This window comes from Hemiscyllium ocellatum, chromosome 2, assembly GCF_020745735.1.
Source record: "Hemiscyllium ocellatum isolate sHemOce1 chromosome 2, sHemOce1.pat.X.cur, whole genome shotgun sequence".
In the NCBI taxonomy this organism is placed as follows: Eukaryota; Metazoa; Chordata; class Chondrichthyes; order Orectolobiformes; family Hemiscylliidae; genus Hemiscyllium; species Hemiscyllium ocellatum.
The window spans coordinates 14076773-14099370 of record NC_083402.1 but is presented as its reverse complement, the minus strand read 5'-3'; the positions used below and the strand labels follow the sequence as shown (position 1 = coordinate 14099370).

The 22598-nt window shown below is 45.5% G+C and overlaps 1 protein-coding gene across 2 annotated transcripts in view; it reads right to left on the bottom strand.

Annotated features, from left to right (window-relative positions):
• Nucleotides 1-22598, bottom strand: part of palld (palladin, cytoskeletal associated protein) — a 243012-nt gene that overhangs the window by 123682 nt on the left and 96732 nt on the right. The window contains exon 1 of one of the 2 annotated variants that reach the window (XM_060834829.1): nt 4529-4648. The exons of the other annotated variant lie outside the window; for it this stretch is intronic. The gene's annotated coding sequence lies outside the window, so the exon portion shown is untranslated. Of the gene's footprint in view, nt 1-4528; nt 4649-22598 lie in introns of those variants that run through there. 2 annotated transcript variants of the gene reach the window in all.

Genomic DNA, 22598 nt, shown 5'->3' with positions numbered 1-22598 from the left:
CTTTTCCTTTCCTATTTATACACAGAGACAAAATCATTTCACAGGGGATTTAATGCTCATCTCTCAGTTATTAGATTGGAGGTGGGGAATGTGTATGGGGGTGAGAGTGCTGACTGGTTATGCCAATGTTTATTAGGAGTCCCTCTTACAAATTTACTGCTCCCACCTACCCATATTTTCAATCACCATGAGCATTAAAAGATATTCACTGGAAATTAAGCATATTCAGTCGTGCATCTTTTAATGCCGTATTCATTCATAGCTGAGCGTCTGGGAACCAATAGGGACAGTGAGATCGCTGTGCAAGGCAGAACAAAAGTGAAATGCCTAACGACAGTGAAGTAATTGGAAAGTAATAGCTTCTATCAGAGAGAGAAAATATTAAGGAGAGTGCGGACGTCCTCAAAAGAAAAGGCAGGAATTTAAATGCAGTGCCTCAAATATTTCATCACTTGTTAAGTGTAGTTCACAATGATTTTCCTCTTGCTCTTTCGTTGTGTCTGTGATGGAGTTTGAGCTGAATCAAACCTGCAATTGTATGTTGAGAATGGTCACATCATCCACTCTCCGCTACGGGTCTCCCACTGAATGACAAGCAGGTCCTGGCTGATTCCCCAGGCCGAGGCTCCAGGTCTGCAGCTAGGCCCAGGTGCCTGAAGGAGCAGAAGCATTGGTGCAAGGGATGGGCAGCGGATCAGTGGTAGCGTCTGCAGGAGGGTCGGAAGAGAAGCAGAAGGATTCACCTGGCCCACCGACGATGTGGCGGTCTCAACTGGTGTGGCAGTCCAGGCATGGCATGGCAGTCTAGGCCTGGTGTGGCGATCTCGGCCTGGCGAGGGAGTTTCAGCCTGGGATGGGAGTCTAGGCCTGGTGTGGCGATCTCGGCCTGGCGAGGGAGTTTCAGCCTGGGATGGGAGTCTAGGCCTGGTGTGGCGATCTCGGCCTGGCGAGGGAGTTTCAGCCTGGGATGGGAGTCTAGGCCTGGTGTGGCGATCTCGGCCTGGCGAGGGAGTTTCAGCCTGGGATGGGAGTCTAGGCCTAGTGTGGTGATCTCGGCCTGGTGAGTGAATTTCAGCCTGGGATGGGAGTCTAGGCCTAGTGTGGTGATCGCGGCCTGGCGAGGGAGTTTCAGCCTGGGATGGGAGTCTTGGCCTGGCACTGGTGTCTCAGCTTGACGTGGGAGTCTCGGCCTGGCGTAGGAGTCTCAGCTTGACGTGGGAGTCTCGGCCTGGCGTGGCAGTCTCCTTCAGCAGAGCTATCATTCAAGTTTTCCAGCAGCCCGGCATGATGTTCTCGTCCCAGAATGGCAGTCTCATCCTGGCTGCGTCTTCAGAGTATTCGATCGTTCCCACACCCAGGAGGCATTAATTGCGATGAACTCTGTCTTAATTTTACTTGATTATTAAGACGCATGACTTCTGTCATTAATATAGGTGCCGTGGTGTGTCGACTTATAAAACATTTTTCACGTAAAAGTACATTCTATTCCAACTTCTATTACACACACTTCTCCCAAAAGGAAAACTTTACCTTGTCTGCTGCCATGACAACACTAGAAGTCTCCTGGGAAAGAGACTTGCTTGTCTTGTATAATTGCCAACATTCATTGCACTACAATTCTATAGCCTTAGCAAAAAAAGTTCTGGAGCTCAATGCCTGTCTCAGGACTGAATGACGAAGTCTAGTAGAGCACTTCATTCAGGGAAAAGGGGTTTTGAAAAATAAAACACTTGTACAAAAATGAAAGACAGAATGTGCCACAAAAAGAGGATTGTCCCAAGACACAAAGGACTACTGTAGAGTTTTGGCCTTAGTATGTGGACCCCAAAACTTTGTCACGTACATGCTCAGTCCCAACTTGCAGATACTTCCGAACTGTTTGGAGACGTGCTTTTTCTGTGGAAGGCAATGCAGTACATAGTTAACTCTGTTCGACTGACTTTTTTTATTGCAGCGGTCTGAAGTTGTAATAGAATAGTATTTCCTCCATCTGTCCCAGAAGATTCGATGAAGAATTGTGTGAGAGAGAGAGAGACTCCTTCAGACCACCAAGAGAGTGGCAGGGGCCACAACACAAGAGCAAAGCACTGCAGGGATCAAGGAAACTTCCCATGAGAATTGAAAATGCTGGAAAAACTCAGCGGATCAGGTAGCATCAGTGGAGAGAGAAATAAGAGGGAACATTTCAGACTGATAACTCTCGTTCTACTCATAGCACTTCAGAATTTCTATTTCTGGCGCAGATGGGTTCAGCCAAACGGTGTTCCAATTCTGTCTGATCGGCACAGGGACTTGCACATCACGAAGACGGCTGAGTGAATCACTGGGCATTCCCCCCCACTCCCAACCCCACTTGGGGGTGGCGTTGCTAGCTCTGGTTGGACATGTTTCTGGTATCGGCCAATATTACTGGAACTTCCCCTTCCTCTGCGTCTGAAGATGGATCTGACAGCAGCCCCATGAACCCACCCATACGATGAGGGCAAAGGGGGATCTGACCCTCGGCTGTTGGCTCCATTCTGATCCATGCTGGCTCTCTAGCCGAGGGAGCCAAATTTACCACAATCCCCTTCACAGAGTCCGAGTCGCTGTGGCAACATGCACTTTTATCTGTGTGTGATCGTTGGCATTTTAATTTCCTTTCGAGTCTCTCCTGCTGTCCACTGGATGTGTTTACAAGACGATACTCAACACAACTGCCACGAACCAATCTCCTGCTGTCATCAAGTCATGACTGGGGCTGCTGGCTCAGAGGCAAGAACTCTGCCGCTGTACCACATGACCTCCTCTTACTAAGCAGTGTCTGCTCTAAGCTACGCGCCTGGAGGCATGAGGAGCCACGCCTGGTAGTTTACCCACTGATGGCAATCACAGCATTCCCAAAGATGCTGCCACACACCGAGATCCGCACAGAAGGAATCAAGACAATTAGTGGGAATGTCGCTTAATCACCAGTGGAAACATCTTGAAAGGAAACGGGAAGATATTGTTTCTTTGTGGAGGTACCCACCATGCCATCACCAGCCTTCCAACATTACAGTGATACCTACAGGTCAAAAACGATTCACTCTCGACATTAACCTAGAACTTGTCCTGTGCGAACACAAACAATTCCTTTGAAAACCACTCTCTTGGTGGTCTGAAAGAGCCTCTCTCTCACACAATTCCTTTATACGTCAAATATAAACGGGAACCTTCAGCATGGGTGCGGGCAGCTTCCATTTTGATATGTCATCCGACACAAAGAATGGATGTGTCATACATTCACACATATTATCACAGCTCAGTCTGTCTTGCCTTCTTGGTTCATGCGCCCGTTATAAAGTACCATAAAGTAGAACGCATCTTTCCTGGATGAGAGACATGGGCTGACGATAAGATGCTGGGGCTGAATGGGGGGTGGAGGTGGGGGTCAACTTATATGCCAACATAGGACTACTGCAACCAGGGGAAAGAAAGGTTGTCTTACACGCTGAGCTGACTTATATGCCATGATTTACAGTAACTGGTGGCAAATTGCTTTGAGATATCCAGTGGGTTTGAAAAGTAAGTCTTTCTTTTTTAACAATTCTCCAGATTAATTCTTAAATTCCTGAAGGCTCCAGAATAATCCCAAGTATCCTACTTGGGAGCGTAAACAATTGTGAATCATGACAATCCAAATGGTGATGATTAAGAGGGTCACGCACACAAACATAGGACTTTTCGATGTACAGAGCTGAAAATGTGTTGCTGGAAAAGCGCAGCAGGTCAGGCAGCATCCAAGGAGCAGGAGAATCGATGTTTCGGGCATGAGCCCTTCTTCAGGAATGAGGAAAGTGTGCCAAGCAGGCTAAGACAAAACGTAGGGAGGAGGGACTTGGGGAGGGGCATTGGGATTGCGATAGGTGGAAGGAGGTCAAGGTGAGGGTGATAGGCCGGAGTGGGGGTGGGCGCGGAGAGGTCAGGAAGAAGATTGCAGGTTAGGAAGGGGGTGCTGAGTTCGAGGGTTGGGACTGAGACAAGGTGGGGGGAGGCAATATACAGGCAGGCAAGCCCCTTTCATCAGCATCCTCACTGAGAGCACCACAAGTCTTCAGAGAATGCTTGAGTTTGACAGTGGTACTAGATGGGGGTGAACAACCTGCCAGAAGGAAGCCTCAGGTTGCAACATGTCGAAATATAATCCTCAACACACGTCAACATGTCTACTGCACCACCCTAGCGATGCCGCACTAACCCATTTCCATTGTTTTCTAACAATCAGATTATCATCCTCTGCAAATGTCTCCTCACTTCGATACCTCCTGAGGGGTTGCTGTTCCACTTTTACTCACTGACAGTTCGCAGTCACCCATTGACTTCAGCTCAACTTTAGAATAACTCCAGGAACCAGAACTGGGGATGAGCATGTGGAAAACCCCCATCAGCAATACAACCCAGGATCTGAACGTGAAACCCTGCAAAGTATTCTAGGATACAGCTGCCAACAAAGTGTAAAAAAAATTTTAAAAAAAACAGCTTCAAAAGAAAATTTGTGGCTCCTTACCTCCTCAAACTCCTACTAAATTTGACTCTCCGCTGCCCTTCAGAGAGACACACAAAGGGATGGTTCAGGAAAGCAGGATACGGCAGCAATGGGACATTTGAGCAAAATGCAGCGGGTCCAGCAGGTATCCAACAATATATACACAGCAGTCTGAGAATGACAGAATTCCGCTTCATGACTCAGTGATTCTACCGCCTGAGCCTGGTAAATCACTTCAAAATAAAAGTATCCCAGCTCAGCACAGAGTCCTACTCCTTCTGCATACCCAGTCACACACAATAAAGGACATTCTGCCCCGTAACCAGACAATAAGTGACAGGTTAACTATGCCATCGAACACCTACATCTTGGGGCTCCCTTATGGTGCAGAGATAATGTTCCTACTCCTGAAATAAGTAGACCCAGGTTTAAATCCCAGCTGCTCCAGAGATGTGGAGTAATGTCTCTGAAGAGATTAATTAGAGAAATAGGCTAAATGAAAAAAAAGTTGAAACTGTGTTGCTGGTTAAAGAACAGCAGGTCAGGCAGCATCCAAGGAATAGGAAATTCGACGTTTCGGGCATAAGCCCTTCATGAAAAAAAAACCCTCTTGCATCCCTTCTCCCACCCCAAGATTTCAATTCAACTTATTCAGGAACACCATTCAATAATGGAATTTTTGGTAACTTTGGATAGTGTTGTACATTTGTTTTGTGTGGATCTACTATCAAGAATGTCATAAAATTAATCAGTGGAATAAAATTGCCTCAATCCTAATACAGCAACGTATGAGACAAAACTGCTCAATGCATTGATCTTCAAAGGTGCCAAGGAATCACTAAAATCAACTTTTATCTTTATGGCACTTTGAATGTCGTAAAACTAGATTGTTATGAAAGTAAGTGTTACACCAAGTACATATTGCCCAAGGTACCAGGGAGAATTTCCAAAGGTTTGTGAGAGTGGGTCTCTTCAAAGGCTCAGTGTGGACTCAATGGGCCAAATGGCCTCCTTCCACACTGTAGGGATTCTATAATTGCAAGTTAGGTTATCAGGAGTTTGGTGTCAGAGGGAGATTTTAAAGCACATCTTAAAGGCTGGGGAGTTGGGGTGTGGGGGTTGGGTGGGGGCTAGGTAGTTGGCGATGGAAAGAGAGAGAGAGCTGGAGAGGATTAGTGAGGGAATTCATGACTCAGACAGCAGCTGAAGACACAGCCGTCACTGACCAGCAATGAAATCCAGGGATACACAAATGGCCAATCGGAATCAGAGGGGACACAGACATTTCAGAGGGTTGTACGGGCTGGAGTTGGCTCCAGAGACAGGGGAAAAATGAGGTCCCTGGGAAAAAAAATTAGGAAGTTTAGGATTGAGGAGTGGCTGGACAGAAAGCAAGGGGAGGTTACTCTGCACGTGGGCAGTGGGGCAGAGTAAGGGTACAGGCAGGTAAAATCATGGTGCGAACACAGACAGTGCCAAAGAAACCTGGCAGGTCTGGTAGCATCTGCGGGGAGAGAATCAGAGTTAGCATTTTGAATGTAATATGACTCTTTCTCATTACTGTTTCTCTCTCTCACCTTCTTCCATGTCCTTAATTCAACCCCGTCACACCTTATCATCACATGGGCTGCTACCTCAAACCACCCATTGTCAGCCACTAATGGTCTCCATTAGCAACTACTCCTTCTCCCAGGCTGACTGTTACCTATTCCTTTGTTGGTCCAACTGCCTTTTCTCTCTCTGGGCTTTATCTGTACCCATCATTTACACCTCCTCCCTCCCCCACCCCATCATCAGCAAGCTTTTCCTCGCCAATAACAGTTGATACCTGACCTGCCGAGTTTCTTCAACAATTAAATTTCCAACGTACACGGTGCTTTGCTTTTATTCAGGAACTTGTGGAGATGATGGGCTGTTCAGTATGTTTAACAATATTCTGAATTTATGGGGCATTCGTTAAAGGAACTAAACTAATATTTCCAAATACCCTTGTAATAGGTTCGGCGCTGTCACTTTGCGACAATGCTACCAGCAATCGGCTGAAGGTGAAAGACCCTGATCATCCTTTGTATTTTCAGTGGGACACACTCAGAGACCTTTGGGAATTCTCCCTGGTCAATACATACCCTTTGACCCCATGCAAAACTTGTCATCCCATTGGGGGAGCTTGCTGCGCACAAAGTTGCCAGCACCACATTACAACAGCGTCTGTCATTTCAGAGTTTATCATTGGCTGTAAAGGGCTTTTGGATGTTTAGAGGTTGGCGCTACATCAATGCAAGGCCGTTCTTCCTCCTGAAGTCCAGGCAGTGTGAGTGCAGTGGAATCTGTCCCAGGTGTTTAAAGGAAGTACTTGCGCACACACACTGATTAATCATATCAACATTAGCAGGAATCAACCTACCGAACCTTGGCTGTTGGGTCATTGCATTGATTCCAACTGTCCAATAAGATTAAATGGGAATGGGCATCATTGAAAGTTCCGGAAAACCAAAGAACCAAGAATGTCCTTCAGGACTCAATATTGAGTTCGATAGGCCTGAGCACCTTCTTCCATGTCCATAATTCAACCCCGTCACACCTTATCATCACATGGGCTGCTACCTCAAACCACCCATTGTCAGCCACTAACGGTCTCCATTAGCAACCACTCCTTCTCCCAGGCTGACTGTTGCCTATTCCTTTGTCGGTCCAACTGCCTTTTCTCTCTCTGGGCTTTACCTGTACCCATCATTTACACCTCCTCCCTCCCCCACCCCATCATCAGCAAGCTTTTCCTCGCCAATAACAGTTCTGAAGAAAGGTCACTCAATCCGAAATGTTAACTCTGCTTTCTCTCTACAGATGCTGCCAGACCTGCTGAATTTCTCCAGCAATTTTCTGCTGAAGGTCATAATTTAGTCAGAACCTATTGAATCGCCAGAGGAAGTGTGAGGCTGGTATAATTACAACATTTAAATGGCGTCTGGATGGATATACAAATAGAAAGGATTTAGAGGGATATGGGACAAATGCAGGCAAATGGAACTAGATTAACTTAGGATATCTGATGGCATGGATGAGTTGGACTGAAGGGTCAGTTTCTATGCTGTACATCTCTATGACTCTAGGTTAAAGCCCACTGTTTACAGACACATGGCAATGAGGAACCACATCCTTTGGTTTCACAAATAGTGGGCACTGATGGTGTTGAGAGAGAGTGAGGACTGTGGATGCGGGAGAGTCAGAGTTGAAAAGTGCAGCGCTGGAAAAGCACAGCTGGTCAGGCAGCATCTGAGGAGCAGGAGAGTTGACATTTCGGGCATAAGCTCGATTCCTCATCAAGGGCTTATTCCCCACACATCGACTGTCCTGTCCTCAGATGCTGCCTGACCTGCTGTGCTTTTCTAGCAACACGCTCTTCAGCACTGGCTTGTTTCATTGATACAAATATTAATAAACAAAAGCAGTTCCTGTTGCTCTATTTCTGACTGCTGGACTTCTGATTTTGCCAGTTATTTGCTTTCCCTTACAAACAGGACGCTTTTGTTTAATTCTCCCCTATTATGGTGAATGACACTTGGCCAACTTCCTCAATGCAGGCGATTCAAAAACAGGAGCCACAAATAAAGGGCAGTCAATCATAGACCTATAGCAACATCAGAATGAAGAGCTGCAGCTGGTCAGATCCCAGTAGTCCATCTTCTAGCCAGATCTGTCATTCAGAAAGGTCCTGGGTGAACTTGGACATAGAATTCTTCCTTGCCACTCTCCCCTCATGAACCAGAACTCTGTCAGCCTCGGCTTGTGTGGACATACACAATGACCAAGCTTTCACAGGGATGCAGAATTCTACAGATTCACTAACCACTGAGGGAAACTACTTCTTCCCCATCCCAGATTGGATCTGCCAATCCCTTGTTCTAATGTTGTGAGCCCGTTCTGGAGGAAAGGTTTCTCTGCCAAGAGAACATGGCCCTCACTACCTTCTGCATTAATTCAGGGGGACAGCGTCAAGACATTTTAAGCCAAGCCCAATAAACAGAGAAAGGAAACATTGACAAAGAGACTGAGGAGATGCAAGTCTGAGTGGACTATGGTCCAGTGGATTATGCTGAACGGTTTGTTTCTGTCTGTTTATGAAAGGAATCGGGGGAGAGCTGAAGGTAGTCCACAGAAGGTTCACTTGGCTGATCCCGAGGTGGAGGGACTGTCTTATAGGGCGAGGATGAGGTAGGTTTGGCCCGTCGCTACTGAAGTGTAGAAGAATGAGAGACGACTTTATTGAAAGATTCTTAGGGGACTTGACCAAGTAGATGCAGAAAAGTTGCTTCCCCTTGTGGGAGAGTCTAGGACCAAATGGTCATCATCTCACAATTTAAGCCAGAGATGTGGGGTGTTTCTTCTCTGAGTGGGTAATGAACCTGTGGAATTCTTTATTGCAAAGGACAATAGAGTCTGGGTCAATAAGTCTATTCAAGGCTGACAGAGACAGACTTTTAATCAATAAGGGGATCGTAGGTTATGGAGAAAGGGCAGGAAAGTGGAGTTTAGCATTATTAGACCTGTCATGAACAGAGGAGCAGACTAGATGGGCCAAATGGCCTACTTTTGCTCTTACGTCTTACGGTCCTAAATTTGAACAAAAGATGAGGAAACACAATTCGTTTCTTCCTCCCCACCCTTAACAGAGCAGTACAAATCCACCGATAACTCAATGTTCAGTCTCTGATGGTACCGGGAACAGTCAGTCCTGTGGTTAAAAATGAACAGGATTAAGTGGAATTACTACTATTCTGAAAGACTCTGCAGCAACTCCTTATTTGGTAGCCTGCTCAAACTGCATTCAGCCTTGTTCAAACATTCTGGACAAACCCCCAAAGTCTGGCAGTGGGAGGTCAGCCTGACTCAGCCTCCTTTGTATTTTTAAAAAAAAAATCATAATCCAATGCTGCAAAATTCTCTTGCCTATTTAAGGAGTGTCTTTCCTTATTGCAGACCACGGCTTGTTGTTTATTGTATCTCCTTCTGTCTCTTCCTGCTCTCTGTTCTGACTGGACAGTGAAATCTTTAAAGAAAAATAAAGTAAAATACCAAAGCTTCCTCAAATTTCCTCTGTCTCTTTCATCCCAGTCAGATCTCGGCTGTGACAAACATTACATTTGTAACCTCAAAAGAAACTTAAGTGCTGCCCTGCAATCTCCTCTGACGTAAACTAAAATGGAGGGACTCTGCGAACTTTTTCAGCTTTACCATCAATATTTCGAACAGTACAGTAAAGGAGAAAGCTAACTCTCTCTGGTAGGCCTCATTAAAAGCCTTACTCAATTAAGCCGACTCTCACTGCTCTCCCACCCACCCCCATAGCTTTGCAAATATCTCCTTTCAAACTGTTCCACGTGCAATAAATCAGAGAACACACATCAAAGGAAATGCAGCATAAATACACACTTTCCAGTAAAAGAAGGAAGGCATTGCCTATTGTCATAACTCTTCTGCATTGGTTCCAGCACCACTCTCATCTAGACTCTGATTTCCAGAGTCTGCAGTCCTCACTTTTGCCTATCAGGTATCAGCTGTCAACAAAGCTTTTTTTATTCATTCACGGGATAACAGTGTCACTGGCTAGTCTTGCATTTATTCCTGATGAAGGGCTTTTGCCTGAAACGTCGATCTTCCTGCTCCTCGGATGCTGCCTGACCTGCTGTGCTTTTCCAGCACCACTCTAGTCTTGCATTTATTGCCCAACCCTAATTGCCCTGAGGGCAGTTGAGAGTCAACTGCATTGCTGTGAGTCTGGAGTCACATGTAGGCCAGACCAGGTAAGGATCATAAACAGAAATTGCTGGAAAAGCTGAGCAGGTCTAGCAGTAACTGTGGATCAAGTAAGGATGACAGTTTCCTTCCCTAACAGATATTAGCGAACTGGGTGGGTTTTTCCGACAATCGACAATGGATTCATGGCTACCATTAGAGCCTTCATTCCAGATTTTTAAAAACTGAATTCAAACTCCACTATCTGCTGTAGCAGGATTCAAACCCAGGTCCCCAGAATGTTACATGGGTAGTTAGATTAACAGTCCAGTAATAATACCACTAGGACATTGCTTCCCCTATCACAATCCTACCAGGTCATAGGGCTGCTCTCCCATTAAAGAGAGATGACGGGGGATGGACTAACCTGAATGTCACCATACCTCAGATGAGGGGAAAGGTTAAGAAGGAGAGTCCTTCCTGGTAAACTCAGCTGGTGTGGGGATTGAACCCATGCTGTTAGCATTATTCTACACGGCAGCCAGCTATCCAGCCAACTGAGCTAACTGAGGACCCCATCTCCAAGGCCAGCACATTCACTTTCAGGAGTATCACAGCCCAGAAGAAGGCCATTTGGCCCATAGTTTCAAGGGACACATTGTAACAAGTAGCCCTCACTGTGATTCTGAAGAAACCATCACTAAGGCTGCTTAGTTACATGTTAGAGTCATAGAGTCATAAAGATGTACAGCACAGAAACAGGCCCTTTGGTCTAACCTGACCATGCCGACCAGATATCCCAACCCAATCTAGTCCCACCTGCCAGCACCCGGCCCATATCCCTCCAAACCCTTCGTATTCATATACTCATCCAAATGCCTTTTAAATGTTACTGGCCTTCACCACTTCCTCTGGCAGCTCATTCCATACAGGTACCACCCTCTGTGTGAAAAAGTTCCCCTCAGGTCTCTTTTATATCTTTTCCCCTCACCCTCTAGTTCTGGACTCCCCGACCCCAGGGAAAAGACTTTGTCTATTTACCCTATCTATGCCCCTAATAACTTTGTAAACCTCTGTAAGGTCACCCCTCAGCCTCCGACGCTTCAGGGAAAACAGCCCCAGCTTGTTCAGCCTCTTCCTATACCTCAAATCGTCCAACCCTGGCAACATCCTTGTAAATCTTTTCTGAACCCTTTTGTGTGTATGTGTGTGTGTAGAGAGAGAAAGAGAGAGACCGCGAGTAGGCGGCCCGTCCAATACCGTACAGCCCAGATGGCCTCCTTCTTCAAGGACCGCAGACTCCCCCCAGACGTGATCGACGATGCCCTCCACCGCATCTCCTCCACTTCCCGCTCCTCCGCCCTTGAGCCCCGCTCCTCCAACCGCCACCAATACAGAACCCCACTGGTTCTCACCTTCCACCCCACCAACCTACGCATACAGTGTATCATCCGCTGTCATTTCCGCCACCTCCAAACGGACCCCACCACCAGGGATATATTTCCCTCCCCTCCCCTATCAGCATTCCGCAAAGACCACTCCCTTCGTGACTCCCTCGTCAGGTCCACACCCCCCCACCAACCCAACCTCCACTCCCGGCACCTTCCCCTGCAACCGCAGGAAATGTAAAACTTGCGCCCACATCTCCTCCCTCACTTCCCTCCAAGGCCCCAAGGGATCCTTCCATATCCGCCACAAATTCACCTGCACCTCCACACACATCATCTATTGCATCCGCTGCACCCGATGTGGCCTCCTCTATATTGGGGAGACGGGCCGCCTACTTGTGGAATGCTTTAGGGAACACCTCTGGGATGCCCGGACCAACCAACCCAACCACCCCGTGGCTCAACACTTTAACTCTCCCTCCCACTCCACCGAGGACATGCAGGTCCTTGGACTCCTCCATTGGCAGAACATAACAACACGACGGCTGGAGGAAGAGCACCTCATCTTCCGCCTGGGAACCCTCCAACCACAAGGAATGAACTCAGATTTCTCCAGTTTCCTCATTTCCCCTCCCCCCACCTTGTCTCAGTCGATTTCCTCGAACTCAGCACCGCCCTCCTAACCTGCAATCTTCTTCCTGACCTCTCCGCCCCCACCCCACTCCGGCCTATCACCCTCACCTTGACCTCCTTCCACCTATCGCATCTCCATCGCCCCTCCCCCAAGTCCCTCCTCCCTACCTTTTATCTTAGCCTGCCTGGCACACTCTCCTCATTCCTGATGAAGGGCTCTGGCCCGAAACGTCGAATTTCCTGTTCTTGGATGCTGCCTAACCTGCTGTGCTTTAACCAGCAACACATTTTCAGCTCTGATCTCCAGCATCTGCAGACCTCACTTTTTACTCAGAAACATGGAAGGAAATGACTCATTCAATTAAGGCATGGGTATCAGGACGGGCATAATAGACAGATGAATAATGAGGAGAGGTACAAAGCTGTCATAGTTATGAGGTTTGGTCCTTCACTAGGTTGATGTCAGGTATGGAGAGACTGCCTTATGAGAAGAGGTTGAGTAGGATGGGCCTGTACTCACTGGATTGGAGAAGCGTGAGCGATATCCTTATTGAAAACTATGTGAAAGTGAGGACGGCAGATGCTGGAGATTAGAGCCAAGATTAGAGTGGTGCTGGAAAAACACAGCAGGTCAGGCAGCATCCGAGGAGCAGGAAAGTCGATGTTTTGGGCAAAAGCCGAGGCCTCATTCCTGATGATGGGCCTTTGTCCAAAATGCCGATTTTCCTGCTCCTCGGATGCTTTGCTTTTCCAGCACCACTCTAATCTTATTGAAATCTACAACATTCTTTCGGGACTTGACAGGATAGATTCTTAAAGGATGTTTCTTCTTGTGGGTGAATCTAGGACCAGAGGGCATCATTTAAGAATAAGGGGTCACACATTTATGGCAGTAACAATAAGGAATTTCTTCCCTTTATTCTGGAATTCTATTTTGTTAAAAAAAAATTTAACTTACTTTTCCAACCAACCTGTTCAGAGATGTTAGTTCATATCGGTGGAGCAGGTGGAACTTGAATGTGGGCCTTCCGGTCCAGGGGTAGGACACTACCACTGCAGCACAAGATGCCCTCACCTAGCAGCTGTCGAGGTTGGGTCATTTAGTACATTCAAGACTGAGAGGCAGATTTTTAGTCAGAAAGGGAATCAAGGGTTATGGAGAAAAGGCATGAAAGTGGAGTTAGGATTATCAGATCACTGTGATCTCACTCAATAGCAGAGCAGATTCGATGGACTGAATGGCCTACATTTGCTCCTATGCCTTATTGTTGCGTCACTTTATTGGCACAACTTGTTAAGCTGAGAGCAGTTGAAATGGTTTCTAAATCTTTGCCAGAAAGAGAATTAAACTTTACTATGCTGGGGAGATCCTGCTGTGTGACTTGTTGGGCCTCACAACACAGATATGCATGCACACAGTGTTGAGTTATTACTTTAAGAGCTGGATATGCTCACAATCCAAGGGCCAGGATTAATCCACATGACCTACTTCCAGCAGTAGCAGCAGGTTAGGAGGAGGATGCTGTAGCTGACTACAAGTTGTAGTCTGCATAGTTAATAAAGCACCGTGAGATTCTCAATTAAACTGATTCCATATGACATATTCTGTGTTGCTTACTGATAATGAAAGAAAAGCAACCCAGAGCATCAGCAAGTGTCTGTGAATGGCTGTGAGGAAGGCAGACAGCTCTTGTTATATTAACAAAAGGCAGCAGCCAAAACTAAGCCAGCTTTCAAATCTCCAGGCCTGGTATAGACTTGGTGAATTACTTTGGCATCCAGCCCTCATAACCCTCCCTATTTCTGTAACTCATCCAACCTCTATAATCCTCCCTATCTTTGTAGCTTCCTCTAGCCCCTACAACCACGGTGGCTCAGTGATTAGCACTGCTACCTCACAGCACCAGCATCCCAGGTTTGATTCCAGCCTTGGGTGACTGTGTGGAGTTGGCACATTCTCCCTGTGTCTGTATGGGTTTCCTCTTGGTGCTCTGGTTTCCTCCCACAAGTCCAAAGATGTATAGGTCAGGCGAATTGACCATGCTAAATTGCCCATAGTGTGAGGTGCATTAGCAAGAGGGAGATGGGACTGGGTGGGTTGCTCTTCGGAGGGTCGGTGTGGATTTGTTGGGCTGAAGGACCTGTGTCCACACTGCAGGGAATCTAGTCTAACCCTCCTTTTCTCGGTAAGCTCCTCCAGCCCCTACAACTTTTCACTATCTCTGTAAGTTCCTTCAATCGCTATAACTTTCCCTATCTCTGTAACTTCCTCCAGCCTCTACAACTCCTCCTGTTTGTGTAGCCCCTATAACCCTCCCTATCTCTATTACCTTCTCTGGCCCCTGCAACTGTCCCTATCTCTTCACTTCCTCTAGACTATACAACCCTCCCTAATTCTGTAACTTCCTCCAGCCCCTACAGCTCTTCCTGTCTCTGGTACCTTCTCTATCCCCTAAAACCCTCCCTATCTCTGTAACTTCGTCCAGCCCCTACAGCTCTTCCTGTGTCTGGTACCTTCTCTAACCCCTAAAACCCTCCCTATCTCTGTAACTTCCTCCAGCCCCTACAGCTCTTCCTGTCTCTGGTACCTTCTCTATCCCCTAAAATCCTCCCCATCTCCGTAATTTCCTCTAGATTGTATAACATTCCCTATCAATGAATCATCCATCCAGCCCTAAAACCTTCCCAATCTGTCTGACCTTCTCTGCAACTCTCACTATCACCAGAATTTCCCTAATTCCTGGAACCTCTGACATCTCTGTGCTCCTTGTTCTTCTGTTTCTAGTTTCTGGTTTATCCCCTTTGTAATCTGCTCCCCAGTGAATAAGTGCGTTGTATTTATATGGTCTTCCCTCAGACAGCTCCCAGCAAATACAGTTTGGCTACGACTGCAGGAAAAGTGGCAGCCAGCCAACCAGTGTTAACCAACAGCAATGAGATCCTAACCAGACACAGGGTTGCTTCTCCAACAAGGATATGTTTTACTGATGCTGGCTGAGAGAAGATAATATCCAGAACCCAATGGAGAATTCCCCAATCTTGTTCAAAATAATGGTTTCATTCAACAGGAAAGGTTAGCCGCAGCTGGGTTGGTAGTGCCCTTGCCTCTGAGTCAGAAGATTCAAGTTCCATGCAGCGACTCTCTGGACTTTACCAATAAAGTAGCGCACTCAGGTAGGTATCATCTTTCAAATACTACCCTCCCAGGTGGAAACATAAGATTCCAATCTTTCAAAGAGAAGCAGTGTTTGTTCTCTGAGTTATTTTGGACAATATCTACTCTTCAAAAGAAAATATAAAAACACCTTATCTGCTATTGTCACAATGATATTTCCTGCAGCTTTCTGTGTTCAGTTGGTTTCCATGTTTCCTACATTATGAAGTGACCATGTCTTCAAATGTACTTAAAAGATGTACAGCACAGAAACAGTCCCTTTGGTCCAACTAGTCTATGCTGACCAGATATCCTCAGTTAATCTAGTCCCATTTGACAGCATTGGGCCCATATCCCGCTAAACCCTACCTATTCAGATACCCATCCAGATGCCTTTTAAATGTTGTAACTGTACCAGCCTCAACCCTTTTAAATCTTTCCCCTCTCACCTGAAACCTGTAGCTGGACTCCCCTACCCTGGGAAAAAGACCTTAGCTGTTCACCCAATCCGTGCCCCTCATGATTTTATAAAGCTCACTCTTCAGCGGCCGATGCTCCAGGGGAAAAAAAGACCCCAATCTATCCAGCCTCTCCTTATAGTTCCTGGCAACATCCTTGTAAATATTTTCCATGCCCTTTCAAGTCTAACGTCTTTCTTATAGCACTTCATTGGCTGCAACGTGTTTGGAGGTGTGGGGTTCTTGTGAAAGGCATTAGGTAAATGTGCGTTGTTCTTGGACACCTTAGTTTAACATCCCCTCTGGGGGGAGAATGAAAACACTTGGCAAGAAGTCTGTCCATCAGACAATGCAGGCTGTGTGCTGCAGGCTGTGGGGTTGACAAGAGGAAACTGCTCCCATCAGCAAATAGGTCGCAAACCTGAAGATAATTTAGCAATTTGAATATGTCAATACCATTTCCTGAAGGCAGAAACATTGTTAACAAGAGTCAAGAGGGAGTTGGACTAATTTTGTTCAGAAGGTCTTGACGTGAGTCTAACATGCGGTTGATTATCAACATGAGCAGCGTGTCAGGACAATTGGTGTCAATTTGGAATACTGCTCCCTTACATTACAAGGCAAATGATAATCCTTTCCTGGCTTTCAAGTCCCTGAGCATGTGTATTAAAAAGTGTACACACATAGAATCAGGAGCTGAAGTTGGCCACTTGAACCTGCTTCATCATTCAATATGGTTGACCTATTTACTCCACATTTCTGTCGATACTTGATCACCTTTCAAACCTTTCCTTATCAAGTATCTACAACCCTCGCCTTAAAAATATTCAAGAGAATCTGCCACTATTGATTCGGAGGAAGAGAATTTCAAAGAATCACACCTCTCGTTATCTCCGTCTTAATGGCCAAACCCTTATTTTTAAATATTGGCTCTTTTTTTTATTTATTGCCAGTATTTATTGTCCATCCCTAGTTGCCCTTTGAGAAGGGAGGGGATGAGTTGCCCTTTTGAACAGCTGCAGGCTATGTGCTGTGGTAGACCCACAATGTTCTTAGGGAGGGAATCCCAAGATTTTGACCCAGCAACACTGAAGGAACGGTAATTTATTTCCAAGTCAGGATGGTATGTGGCTTGAACAGGAACTTACAGATGGCTGTGTTCCCATGTATTTGCCAGTTCTAGATTCTCAGACAAGAGGAAACATCCCCTCCACATCCACTCCACCAAGGCCACTCTGGACCTTACGGGTCTCAATCAAGTTGCTTTACTCTTCCCAACTCCAGCAGATACAAGCCCAGCTTGTCTGATCCTCTCTCATTAGATCATCCACCTATTTCAGCTTTAGTCTAGTTAACCTTCTCTGAGCTATTTACAACGCATTCATATCCATTCTTAAACAAGGAGCCTTGATGTGGAGGTGCCGGTGTTGGACTGGGGTGGACAACAGTCAGAAGTCACATGACACCAAGTTATAGTCCAACTTGCTATTTGAAACCGCAAGCTTTCGGAGCGTGGCTCCTTCGTCTGATGAAGTGGCTTCACCTGATGAAGGAGCAGCACTCCGAAAGCTTGTGATTTTAAGTAAACCTGTTGGACTATGACTTGGTATCGTGTTACTTCTGACTTACATAAGGAGACCAATGCTGTGCACATTTGGGGTCTCACCAGCATCCTATATAACTGAGGAACAGCCTCCCTGCTTCCATCTTCAATCTCCCCTCACAATAATCAACAATATCCTCCTAGCTTTCCTGATTACCTGCTGAACCTGTGACTCATGCACCCGGACACCCAGATCCCTCTGCATCACAGAGCTCTGCAATCTCTCATGATTCTGATGATGCACAGAGGTACATTTATAGTGCACCTGTCAAAATCTCAGGATGTCCCAAACCAGTTTACAGCCAATTAACTGCTTTTTGAAGTGTAACCACTTTATTAACGTAGAAAACATGGCAGTCAATTCACACACAATAGACATTCACATGCAATAATGTTCGAATGGACAGGCAAACTGCTTCTGTGCTGGAGACTGAGGGATAAATATTGGCTAGGTCACTGGTGATAATTTCCATGCTTCATGTAGCTGTGGTAACTTTCATGTCCACCCAAGAGGGCAGACAACTATACCCATCCTTGACGTCTTGACTAACTCTCCTCTCAACCGGATCAATCAAAAAAAAACTGGTCATTTGTCTCACTGCAGGAAGTCTGCTGGAAACAGTAACCAGTCCCACTTTCTGAACACAACTTTTATAACTTCAAAACATGTTATTATCTGTGGAGAGCACATCACTAGGTTCCAGAGGTTTAATGAGTCATTATACATCAAATATTTTTCAAAGATGTGCACACACCTTTGGTTACATTTACTGCTTATATTTCCCAATTGATGCTATTTTCCTGATGAAGGGTTTATGCCCGAAACGTCGTCTCTCCTGCTCCTCGGATGCTGCCTGACTGGCAATGCTTTTCCAGTGTGACACTTTTTAACTCTGATCCCCAGCATCTGCAATCCTCACTCTCTCAGAGATATTTTCACATTGTTTGTCACTTCTGATTTATTCCTGATCTTAAAATAACCAGATAATCAAGTCGTCTTTTCCACTGAAAACTCACACTCAGAAGTAGCTAGACCAGTTCTTTATCAGAGGAGCACTTTGTTTATAGTAGAACAAATTTTACATTAGCTGCAATTTGGTGTTTACAATAAATGAGAGTTGAAGACTTCATTAAGGCAGCAGACAAAGGAATATTTTTAATGAATTACATGAAGCATTTCCTTGGTCATATTTGCACAGCGTGGTTTTAGTCCTCAAGTGGATAACATGAAAAGGATGTTGGGGCACTGTAGAAAGTGCCAAAACAGATTTACAATGATGACACCAGAATTGAAAATTATAGCCATTGGGAAAATCTGAAGTAGAAAAGAAAAAAATAAAGTTGGAGAACTGACAGGAGCTTAACATTATGATGGAGCTTACAGGGTAGAATTAAGAAAAATATAGGAACAAAGAAACAGGTGGGGGCCGTTCAGCCCCTCGAGTCAATTCTACCACTCAATGAGATCATCCCTGATCTGTGGCTGATCTTCTTATACTGGTGTTTTGCCCCTGTCCTTGAATACCTTTGCTTAACAAAAAATCATCTGTTTCAGGTGTAAAACTAACAACTGATCTTGACCAACTATGGAAGAGTGTTCCCAATCTCTCCCACAGTTTGTGTGTTGAAGTGTTTCCTAAGGTCTCTCCTGAATTTCCTGGTCCTAATTCTCAAACTGTGGCCGCTCATTCCAGAATCCCCAGTAAAATAGTTTTTCTTTAACGACCCTGTATTTTCCTGTTAATATCTTGAAGACTTTGATCAGATCACCTTTTAATCTTCTAAATTCGAGAGAAAATGGGCCTAATTTGTATTATCACTCCTTACAATCGAACCACTAAATTCCCAATATCATTCTTGTAAGCCTACACTGTACTCCCTCCAAGACCAATATGTCTTTCCTAAGGTGTGGTGCCCAGATCTGCTTGCAGAGGTCCTCGAGAGTAATAATCTCTGGATTACTCCTGGTGAGCTAGTGAGGGGAGAAATAGGAGGATAGAGCAGATGAATGCATGGCTGAGGAGCTGGTGTATGGGAGAAGGATTCACATTTTTGGACCATTGGAATTTCTTATAGGGTAGCAGTGACCTTACAAGAAGGATGGTTTGCACCTAAATTGGAAAGGGACTAATGTACTAGCAGGGAGATATACTAGAGTTGCTCGGGAGGATTTAAACTAGTAAGGTGGGTGAGTGGTGGGACCCAGGGAGATAGTGAGGAAAGAGATCAATCTGAGACTGGTACAGTTGAGAACAAAGGCGAGTCAAACAGTCAGGGCAGGCAGGGACAAAGCAGAGAACAAGGTAGGTCTGATAAATTAAACTGCATTTATTTCAATGCAAGGGGCCTAACAGGGAAGGCAGATGAACTCAGGGCATGGTTAGGAACATGGGACTGGGATATCATAGCAATTACAGAAACATGACTCAGGAATGGGCAGGACTGGCAGCTTAATGTTCCAGGATACAAATGCTACAGGAAGGATAGAAGGGGAGGCAAAAGAGGAGGGAGAGTGGCACTTTTGACAAGGGATAGCATTACAGCTGTGCTGAGGGAGGATATTCCCGGAAATACATCCAGGGAAGTTATTTGGGTGGAACTGAGAAATAAGAAAGGGATGATCACCTTATTGGGATTGCATTATAGACCCCCTAATAGTCAAAGAGAAATTGAGAAACAAATTTGTAAGGAGATCTCAGTTATCTGCAAGAATGATAGGGTGGTTATGATAGGGGATTTTAACATTCCAAACATAGACTGAGACTGCCATAGTGTTAAGGGTTTAGATGGAGTGGAATTTGTTAAGTGCATACATGAAAATTTTCTGATACTGTGTGTGGATGTAACTTCTAGAGAAGGTGCAAAACCTGACCTACTCTTGGGAAATAAGGCAGGGCAGGTGACTGAGGTATCTGTGGGGGAGCACTTTGGGCCCAGTGGCCATAATTCTGTTAGCTTTAAAATAGTGATGGAAAAAGATAGATCAGATCTAAAAGTTGAAGTTTTAAATTGGAAGAAGGCTAATTTTGAGGGTATTAGGCAAGAACTTTCAAAAGCTGACTGGGGGCAGATGTTGGCAGGTAAAAGGATGGCTGGAAAATGGGAAGCCTTCAGAAATGAGATAATGAGAATCCAGAGAAAGTATATTCCTGTCAGGGTGAAAGGAAAGGCTGGTAGGTACAGGGAATGCTGGATGATGAAAGAAATTGAGGGTTTGGTTGAGAAAAAGGAAGCATATGGCAGGTATAGACAGGATAGATCGAGTGAATCCTTGGAAGAGTATAAAGAAAGTAGGAGTATACTTAAGAGGGAAATCAGGAGGGCAAAACGGGGACATGAGATAGCTTTGGCAAATAGAATTAAGGAGAATCCAAGGGGTTTTTACAAATACATTAAGGACAAAAGGGCAACTAGGGAGAGAATAGGGCCCCTCAAAGATCAGCCTTTGTGTGGAGCCACAGAAAATGGGGGAGATACTAAATGAATATTTTGCATCAGTATTTACTGTGGAAAAGGGCATGGAAGATATAGAATGGAGGGAATTAGATGGTGACATCTTGAAAAATGTCCATTTTAGAGAGGAGGAAGTACTGGATGTCTTGAAATGCATAAAAATGGATAAATCTCTAGGACCTGATCAGGTATAACCCTCGAACTCTGTAGGAAGCTAGAGAAATGATTGCTGGGCTTCTTGCTGAGATATTTGTGTCATTGATAGTCACAGGTGAGGTGCCAGAAGACTGGAGGTTGACTAACGTGGTGCCACTGCTTAAGAAAGATGGTAAGGACAAGCCAGGGAACTATAGACCAGTGAGCCTGACGACGGTGGTGGCCAAGTTGTTGGAGGGAATCCTGAGAGACAGGATGTATATGTATTTGGAAAGGTAAGGACTGATTAGGGATAGTCAACATGGCTTTGTGCATGGGAAATCATGTCTCACAGACTTGACTGAGTTTTTTTGAAGAAGTAATAAAGAGGATTGATGAGGGCAGAATGGTGGACCTGATCTATATAGACTTCAGTAAGACGTTTGACAAGGTTCCCCATGGGAGACTGGTTAGCAAGGTTAGATCTCATCGAATACAGAGAGAACTAGCCATTTGGTTACAGAACTGGCTCGAAGGTAGAAGACAGAGGGTGGTGGTGGAGGGTTGTTTTTCAGACTGGAGGCCTGTGACCAGTGGAGTGCCACAAGCATCAGTGCTGGGCCCCCTACTTTTTGTCATTCATGTAAATGATTTGAATGTGAGCTTATGAGGTACAGTTAGTAAGTTTGCAGATGACACCAAAATTGGAGGTGTTTTGGACAGTGAAGAAGGTTACCTCGGATTACAACAGGATCTTGATCAGATGGGCCAATGGGCTGAGAAGTGGCAGATGGAGTTGAATTCAGATAAATGCGAGGTGCTGCATTTTGTGAAAGCAAATCTTAGCAGGACTTATACACTTAATGATGAGCCCTCAGGCGTATTGCTGAACCAAGACACCTTGGATTGTAGGTTCATAGGTCCTTGAATGTAGAATCATAGGTAGATAGGATAGTGAAGAAGGCGTTTGGTATGCTTTCCTTTATTGGACAGAGTATTGAGTACAGGAGTTGGGAGGTCATGTTGTGACTGTACAGGACATTGGTTCAGCCACTTTTGGAATATTGCGTGCAATTCTGGTCTCCTTCCTATCGGAAAGATGTTGTGAAACTTGAAAGGGTTCAGAAATGATTTACAAGGATGTTGCCAGGGTTGGAGGATTTGAGCTATAGGGAGATTGAATAGGCTAGGGCTGTTTTCCCTGGAGCATCCTTATAGAGGTTCATAAAATCATGAGGGCCATGGATAGGGTAAATAGACAAGGTTTTTTTCCCTGGGGTCGGGGTGTCCAGAACTAGAGGGCATAGGTTTAGGGTGAGAGGGGAAAGATATAAAAGAGACACAGAGGGTGGTGCGTGTGTGGAATGGGCTGCCGTGGGAAGTGGTGGAGGCTGGTAAAATTGCAACATTTAAAAGGAACATGGATGGATATGTGAATGGGAAGGGTTTGGAGGGATATGGGCCAGGTACTGGCAGTGGGACTAGAGTGGATTGGGATATCTGGTCAGCATGGACGAGTTGGACCAAAGAGTCT